Source organism: Schistocerca nitens, chromosome 6 (genome assembly GCF_023898315.1).
Source record: "Schistocerca nitens isolate TAMUIC-IGC-003100 chromosome 6, iqSchNite1.1, whole genome shotgun sequence".
NCBI lineage: Eukaryota > Metazoa > Arthropoda > Insecta > Orthoptera > Acrididae > Schistocerca > Schistocerca nitens.
The window spans coordinates 698,928,021-698,937,199 of record NC_064619.1 but is presented as its reverse complement, the minus strand read 5'-3'; positions in this window follow the sequence as shown (position 1 = coordinate 698,937,199).

Below are 9,179 nucleotides of genomic sequence, written 5' to 3'. Positions count from 1 at the left end.
CCATGAAGCTGGGCTACGGTCCCGCACACCGTTAGGCCGTCTTCCGCTCACGCCCCAACATCGTGCAGCCCGCCTCCAGTGGTGTCGCGACAGGCGTGAATGGAGGGACGAATGGAGACGTGTCGTCTTCAGCGATGAGAGTCGCTTCTGCCTTGGTGCCAATGATGGTCGTATGCGTGTTTGGCGCCGTGCAGGTGAGCGCCACAATCAGGACTGCATACGACCGAGGCACACAGGGCCAACACCCGGCATCATGGTGTGGGGAGCGATCTCCTACACTGGCCGTACACCACTGGTGATCGTCGAGGGGACACTGAATAGTGCACGGTACATCCAAACCGTCATAGAACCCATCGTTCTACCATTCCTAGACCGGCAAGGGAACTTGCTGATCCAACAGGACAATGCACGTCCGCATGTATCCCGTGTCACCCAACGTGCTCTAGAAGGTGTAAGTCAACTACCCTGGCCAGCAAGATCTCCGGATCTGTCCCCCATTGAGCATGTTTGGGACTGGATGAAGCGTCGTCTCACGCGGTCTGCACGTCCAGCACGAACGCTGGCCCAACTGAGGCGCTAGGAGGAAATAGCATGGCAAGCCGTTCCACAGGACTACATCCAGCATCTCTACGATCGTCTCCATGGGAGAATAGCAGCCTGCATTGCTGCGAAAGGTGGATATACACTGTACTAGTGTCGACATTGCGCATGCTCTGTTGCCTGTGTCTATGTGCCTGTGGTTCTGTCAGTGTGATCATGTGATGTATCTGACCCCAGGCATGTGTCAATAAAGTTTCCCCTTCCTGGGACAATGAATTCACGGTGTTCTTATTTCAATTTCCAGGAGTGTATTTATTCCTGGAGTAGAATAGAAACTATCAGCTGTACAGTTTCTTTGCCTCACAGAACTCCTTTAATTTTATTAAACGGTTTGAAACAGTCATGAAATAATTTATTGTCCTTTATTCTGGTGTAAGCTACACAAGTAACTGTTTGTTTTAGTTTTGCAAGAAACTTGCTTCTTAATAGAGCTGTAGAGTCTAGTTCTGAAATGAATATTACGCCAAGAACTGCTTCCTTATTTGCATTACTTAACTAAGTGGGATATGATAAAACAATGGCTCCAGGTGCAACTCTTATGACCTCTCAACAACATGCCGCAGGGCTGCACATGGCCACGTGATGCCTCACCACGCACGAAATTCCAAACAGAAATCCGACGAAAAGCGTATGAGCAGAGCAAACACCAAGCACGTACTGCCTACGTCATCGTATCTGCGCATTCGCAGTACTGTCTGTTTTCTGGCGTTCTGTGGCGTTGTTGATCACGTGACCCTCAAGATCATTTTCTCTCGATGAATGGCTATGCTCCGATCTCCATATTTCGTTGCGGATTGGTTTCCGTGGTTGATATCAGTTGCTTCCTTCTGTAATGTTTGTTACCTCCCACAAATTGTTTCCTTTCGTTATTTCTGTCGTTAAAATTTATAATTTCATAGTAAATGACGAAACATTAATTGAAGAAGTGAGGCATCAGCCTGAATTAAGCGATATAACCATACTAAATTAATTTCCCTCTACTCCATTTATAAAGTTGATTTTCATACATACCTGTACAATATTTAATATTTTACAATGAAATGGGCTGTAATGTGGTTGCAACTTTAAGAGAAAAAATTACTGCCGTAGAATCAGATTTATTAGTAGATGGAACGTATTTGTGTGTTGTCAATCATTTGTAATGTTTCATAAAGAGATGAACTGAAACTTTCAGACACTGCAACAGTGGGAAAATACTTTTTGCGAAGTATACATCAAGTAATGTATTAGACTTGTTTGTTTAAATTGTGTTTGTGACAGGCTTATTTACTATTAAGGTGCTCTCTTGATTGTGGGTGAAGCAGTTTTGCAACCATCAGTGGTCATTTACACTGTGATCAAAAGTATCCAGACACCTGGCTGAAAATGACTTACAAGTTGGGTAACGCTGGAATTCAATATGGTGTTGGTCCACCCTTACCCCTGATGACAGCTTCCACTCTTGCAGGCATACGTTCAGTCAGGTGCTGGAAGGTTTCTTGTGGAATGGCTACCCATTCTTCACGCAAGTGCTGCACTCAGGAGAGGTAGCGATGTCTGTCGGCGAGGCCTGGCACGAAGTCGGCCTTAGAAGAAGAGAAAAGAAAACTGATGTAGAGTACCTGATGTTTGTGGGGTGTCCCTATACTTTTGATCACATAGTGTACGAAGTTTCACTAGCTAACCCCAGTAGAAATAAGGCACTTGAACTAGTGAAAGCCAAATAAGACCTAAAGCAAACCTCGAAGTCTTGAAGGGAAAGCTTTGTGGGAGATAAGACTAACGCACAAAAGTTTTGCACCCGACTGGCATCTGAACTTAACCGTAACCAAACGAATTTTTGTTTGGGTGTGATGCCAGCTCGTAGCACTGTGTTCCTTCTAGTAATTCTGCGTGAAATTTTACCTAAAAAATGAAAAGAAAACTGATGTAGAGTACCTGATGTTTTTGGGGTGTCCCTATACTTTTGATCACATAGTGTACGAAGTTTCACTAGCTAACCCCAGTAGAAATAAGGCACTTGAACTAGTGAAAGCCAAATAAGACCTAAAGCAAACCTCGAAGTCTTGAAGGGAAAGCTTTGTGGGAGATAAGACTAACGCACAAAAGTTTTGCACCCGACTGGCATCTGAACTTAACCGTAACCAAACGAATTTTTGTTTGGGTGTGATGCCAGCTCGTAGCACTGTGTTCCTTCTAGTAATTCTGCGTGAAATTTTACCTAAAAAATGAAAAGAAAACTGGTGCTTCGTCTTTCTGAAATACTTACAAAATGCAACTTCATCTTTCTCGAGCTCCTTGTGTAGTGCGTGAAATTCCCTTTCTATACCACGTAATGACGTTTCTGGGACCCACACTCTTTTGCCTTGTTTTGCACTTCCGTCTTCCTTGTCCACTACAGAAGGTATCCATACAAGCTACAAACCATACATCCAAGAAATGTGATTTTCGTACAAATGTGGACTCCAGTATCACCCTATATTCGCCACCACGTTGTGTGTGTGCACTTCGCGCGTGAAGACAGTTGAAAATCGTCTTGCGAAGATGACAATTCCCGTGACAATATATTTGAGGATATTCATGCGAGGAGGTCAGCTGAGATGAATTGACTTTACGAGCCGCGACGTGATGGACAGTGTCAATAAACAAACCTTAACTGACGATGACGCGACGTGACGATGTCGTGGCGGACAGCGTGAACTGGCCCTATCGCACTGGCTCTTGTTGTTTTACCGTTAAAATCGTGATTTTTCTTCTGTTATGATACATACTCTAAAAAATGGCTCTGAGCACTATGGGACTTGACATCTATGGTCATCAGTCCCCTAGAACTTAGAACTACTTAAACCTAACTAAGTTAAGGACATCACACAACACCCAGTCATCACGAGGCAGAGAAAATCCCTGACCCCGCCGGGAATCGAACCCGGGAACCCGGGCGCGGGAAGCGAGAACGCTACCGCACGACCACGAGCTGCGGACATACATACTCTCATCCAGTACGAAAACTCAGTTATGCATTATCGTTATAAAAATGTCTGTTCGTTTTTTATTACTTAAGTTATCTTATGAGGCACACTCCTTCTCTTTGAAGCACATCTTATTGAATACACAGTTTCATAACGCCAGTGCATCTTCCACTTGGCAGTAATGACAATGATGTGCACAATTTTAATCAGTATAACGGGCGGGCAAAACGTTTCCCTTCGCAGGCCTTGCAGTTCGGTATCGTTATACGAATCAGGTAAAATCGTCGTCAGTATTGACGTAACCATCTCACCGACGCATCAGGTTAAAAGTGACCGCTTGGTAAAGCACCGCGCCCTGCTGCGTGAAGATAGAGAGCGAAGGCACGACAGTCGCATGGGGAGAGATCAGAACTATAGGGCGGGTGCTCGAGTGTCTCCCACTCTAACGCTACATGGGGACGTGAGTTACCATGAAGCGGTAGGACGCCTTGTCGCAACACTCTACAACGGTGGTTTTCGACAGATATGCTGCCCCATAATCATTCTTCGTACTCGAATGAACCTGGTCCTGTTTGGATGCATTTAGTAATAAACTCGCTTTACTTCACGTTTCCGTGCTCACCGTACGCACGTCGGAATACACGAATGCCACACTAATTCCTTCCCTATCTGATCTCAGCGTAGCACTTGCAACCTACATCCTCAATTACTCTCTAGACGTATTCCATCTCTGTCTTCCTCTATAGTTTTATCCTCTACAGCTCCCTCTAGCACCATGTAATTGACTCCCTGACGTCTTAACAAATGTCCTTTCACCCTATACCTTCTTCTTGTCCTCGGGGTTTTGCAGATATTCCTTTCCTCTCCGATTCTGCGTAGAACCTCCTAATCGGTCCACCTGCGTAGAACCTCCTAATCGGTCCACCTAATTTTCAACGTTCGTCTTTACCACCACAAGTCAAATGCTTCGATTCTCTTCTTTCCCGGTTTTCTCCACATCCCATGTTTCACTACCATAGAGTGCTGTGCTCCAAACGTACATTCTCAGAAATTTTTTCCTCAAATTAAGCTCTGTGTTTGGTACTGGTAGACTTCTCTTGGCCAGGAATGTCCTTTTTGCCAGTGCTAGTCTGCTTTTGATGTCCTCCTTGCTCCGTCCGTCACGAGTTATTTTGTTGTCTTGGTAGCAGAATTCCTCAACTTCGTCTACTTCGTGACTGTCAGTCCGCATGTTAAGTTACTTACTGTTCTCATTTCTGCTACTTCTCATTACTTTCGTCTTTCTTCCATCTACTCTCAATCCATATTCTGTACTCATTAGACTGTTCATTCCATTCAACAGATCCTGCAATTGTTCTTTATTTTCACTGATGATAGCTCTGTCATCAGCGAATCTTACGACTGATAGCCTTTCACCTTTAATTTTAATTCCAATTCTCAGCCTTTCTTTTATTTACATCGTTGCTCCTTCGGTGTATACGTTGAGATAGGGGCGAAAGACTACATCCCCGTCTTACATCCTTTTTAAACAGAGCACTTGACGCGCTGCCGTATCAACTAATAGGCAAAAATTATGCTGTTACATAGGTGATATAGGCCATACATAAGAGCATAATCTTCGCATATTAGTTGATACGACAGCGCGTCAAGTATTAATAATATGACTCCATATGTTTACCTAACTTGTTGTTTCCATTTTAAGCTCAATGTTTCGACAACCGACACAGTCGTCTTCTTCATCTGCGTCTACATAAACTAAGACGACAAAAGTGATAGGACACCTCCTAATAGCGTGTCGAACTTCCTTTTAACCTGTGTAGTGCAGCAACTCGACGTGACATGGAATCCACAAGTCGCTGGAAGATCCTTGCAGAAATATTGAGCTATGTTGCCTCTGCAGCCGTCCATAACTGCGAACGTGTTGCCGGTGAAGGATTTTGTGCACAAACGGACCTCCCAATTATGTCCCAGGAATGTTCGAGACGCTTCATGTCTGGCGATCTGGGTGGCCAAATCATGCGCTGGAATTCTCCAGAACGTTCTCCAAATCAATCGCGAACAGTTGTGGCCCGGTGACATGGCGTGTTGTCATGTACAAAAATTCACTCTTCCTTTGGGAACATGAAGTCCACGAATGGCTGCAAATGATCTCGAAGTAGCCGAATATCCAAAGGACCTAGTTCATTCCAGGAAACACGGCCCACACCATTATGGAGCCACCACCACTTGCACAGTGCATTGTTGACAACTTGGGTTCATGGCTTCGTGGTGTCTGCGCCACACCCGAACCCTACCATCATCTATTACCAAGTGATACGGGGACTCATCTGACCAGGTCACAGCTTTCCTTGTCGTCTATGGTCAAACCGATTTGGTCACGAGCCCAGGAGAGGCGCTGCAGGCTTGTCGTGCTGTTAGAAAACGCACTCGCGTCGTTCGTCTGGTGCCACAACTTATTAACGCCAAATTTCGCCGCACTATCGTAACGGATACGTTCGTCGTACGTCCCACATTGATATCTGCTTGTCTGTTAGCACTGACAGCTCTACGCAAACACCGCTGCACTCGGTCGTTAACAAAGCCGTCGGCCACTGCGTCGTCCGTGGTCAGATGTAACGCCTGAAATGCGGTATTCTCTAGACCGGGGGCGGGCAAACGTTGCACGCGGCTCATGAGCACACAGCGCTGCACGTGTGCTGCTCGCGTGCAGGCGTCGAACGGAGCAGTGGCGACAGCCGGCAGGTTGCCGCAGTGTAGTTCCAGGCTAAACTGCGGACGTTGAAGCGAAGCGACCACTCCGTAGTGAATTTCAATAACCGGAAAATGCAGAGTGAATCAAGGAAACGGAGAATTGGAGATTTGCTATCTTTTAAAAAGGAATGGGAGAATCATTTTTTCTCTGTGCAAAAACGCGAAAATTGGAAATGTATAATATGTGACAGTATTCTCGCTGGTCAGCCAGAAGTTTGATATTGAACGCCATTATAATAAATTTCAGTATGTTGCCGTTCTTAGTGCAATAAAAGAGGAATTTCTCAAGCGATTTGGGGATATATCTTACTTATCCCAAGGTTTTGAATAGTTCTCGAGACAATCTGCTGTTTCTGTAGATGATATTCATCCCAGTTTGCAAATGGAATTAATAGGTCTACAGCGTAATTCTCGTCTGAGAGACAGGTTCCTTTTGGCAAGACGTGTGATAGATTTTTATCACGACTTTCCACAGCAAGTTTCCTCGTCTCCATCGTGAAGCCGCGAAGATAATGTCAATGTTTGGCTCGACATACGTTTATGAGAGATTTTTTTCTGTTATGAAAATTAATAAGTCTCGGTTAAGAGCAAACATCAGTAATGAAGATTTGCGTAACTGTTTGCGTTTGTCTGTATGTAGAAATTTCGTTCCAGACATTAAACGTATTGTAAACTCCACCTGTGATAATTAAATGAAACGTATCTTAGGTAATAGGTACTCTTTCAAACGATCATTACTTTCAAGCACTCCTACTACCCTTATTCCTTCATTCAATAAAGCAGGCCAGGAAACAAAACGCATTACAGAGGAAGAAGCGGAGAGACGGTATGGTGGGGAAGGGAGAGAAGCGGGTGGCCAGCTTGCCCCTGTGTGCACGCAGAACACCTGTTAACTGCACACGTGCATGTGCACCGCACACGTGCAGAATGCCTGCCCGCCCCTGCTCTAGACACTGGATCCTAGAATACTGAATTCGCTAACAATCTCCGAAATAAAATGTCCCATACTTCTCGTGCGCCCATTGACACGTCGGAAACATTTTCACATTAGTCACATGATTGCAAATCACAGCTGCACCAATGCACTGCGCTTTTACACCTTGTGTACGCTCTACTAACGCCATCTGTGTATGCGCCTATTACTATCTCATGATGTTGGTCACTTCAGTGTACAGACCCCACAAACCAACGTATGGTGCAGTCATTTGCTTTACTGACGTGTCTTCTGACGATCTGCAGCTGAATGAAATATTATTCCAAATCAGCAGCAATGAATGCAGATGTATTACCCATTTGTGACGTATGAAAATTTCTCCATACAAATACTTTCGCAAAGACTTCCCAATACTTAAATCTATATTCGATGTTAAAAAATTTCTCTTCAGAAACGCTTTTCTCCCCATTGCCAGTCTACATTTAATGTCCCCTCTACTTCAACCACCATCAGTTACTTTGCTGCACAAATAACAAAGCTCATTTATTACTTGTATCTCGTTACCTAATCTAATTCCGTCAGCATCACCTCATTTAATTCGGCTACATTCCATTATGTTTGGTTTGTTGCTATTCGCCTTCTATCCTCCTTTCAAGAAAGTCTATTCCGTTTAACTGCTCTCCCAAGTCCTCTGATGTCTCTGACACAATATCAATGTCATCAGCAAACTTCAAAGTTTTTATTTCCTCTCCCTTAACTTTAATTCCTAGTCCAAATTTTCTTTGTTTCCTTTCCTGCTTTTCAGTGCAGTGATTGAATGACTTGGGTGATAGGCTAAAGCCATTTCTCACTTCCTTGCCAATCAGTGCTTAACATTCAAAGAGTTTATTCCAGTCAACATTGTCAAATGCTTTCTGTAAGTCTACAAATGATATAAACATACGTTTGCCTTTGGTTAACCCATCTTCAAAGATAAGTCTTAGGGTTGGTATTGCCTCGCTTATTCCTACACTTTTCCGAAATCCAAACTAATCATTCCAGAGGTCAGCTTCTACCGGTTTTTCCATTCTTCTGTAAGGAAGTATTTTGCAACCATGACTTATTAAACTTATAGTTTGGTAACATTCACGTCTGTCAGGACTTGCTTTCTTTAGAAGAAGAATTATTATATTCTTCTTGAAGCCTGAGGGTATTTTGCTTGTGTCATACGTCTTGCACAGCAGATGGATTACATTTGTCATAGCCGGTTCTCCGAAGGCTGTCAGCAGTTCTGACGAAATGTCGTCTACTCTCGTGGCCATGTTTCGACTTGGGTCTTTCACTGCTTTCTCAAATTCTTCTCGCAATATTGCATCTTCCATCTCATCTTCATCCACGTTCTCTATAATGTTGCTATTTAAGTTCCTATCTCTTGTGTAGACTCTCTATCCACTCCTTCCACCTTTGAACTTTCCCTTCTTTGCTTAGGACTGGTTTTCCATCTGATCCCTTGATATTCATACATTTACGTCTCTTTTCTCCAAAAGCCACTTTAATTTTCCTGTAGGCGGTATACAGCTTACCCCTAGTGAAATATGATTGTAAATATTTGCACTTTGTCCTCTAGCCATTTCTGCTTACGCAGTTTCAGTTCATTATGGAAATATTGTGCAGAAAATTGAAACAACTACTCGGCAGAGCACCGGGAGACACACCGTTAATTAATAACACAGAGAAAACCTGAGAAAACGTATCTCATGCACATTACATGTATGTTATGCGACCGTTTTTAAATTCCCTGTGCGTAATTCGGTTTTTATTTTTTCGATTGTAGTTTATAAAGATCTAGTCGTAAGTAAAACATCAGTATGATCATTTCCGACTGTACAAAATTTTGGCAGTACGACTGCAGTTCTAGCATCCCTAGTTCTCTTCATCAGTACACTGCATAATAACCCTCGGCTCTT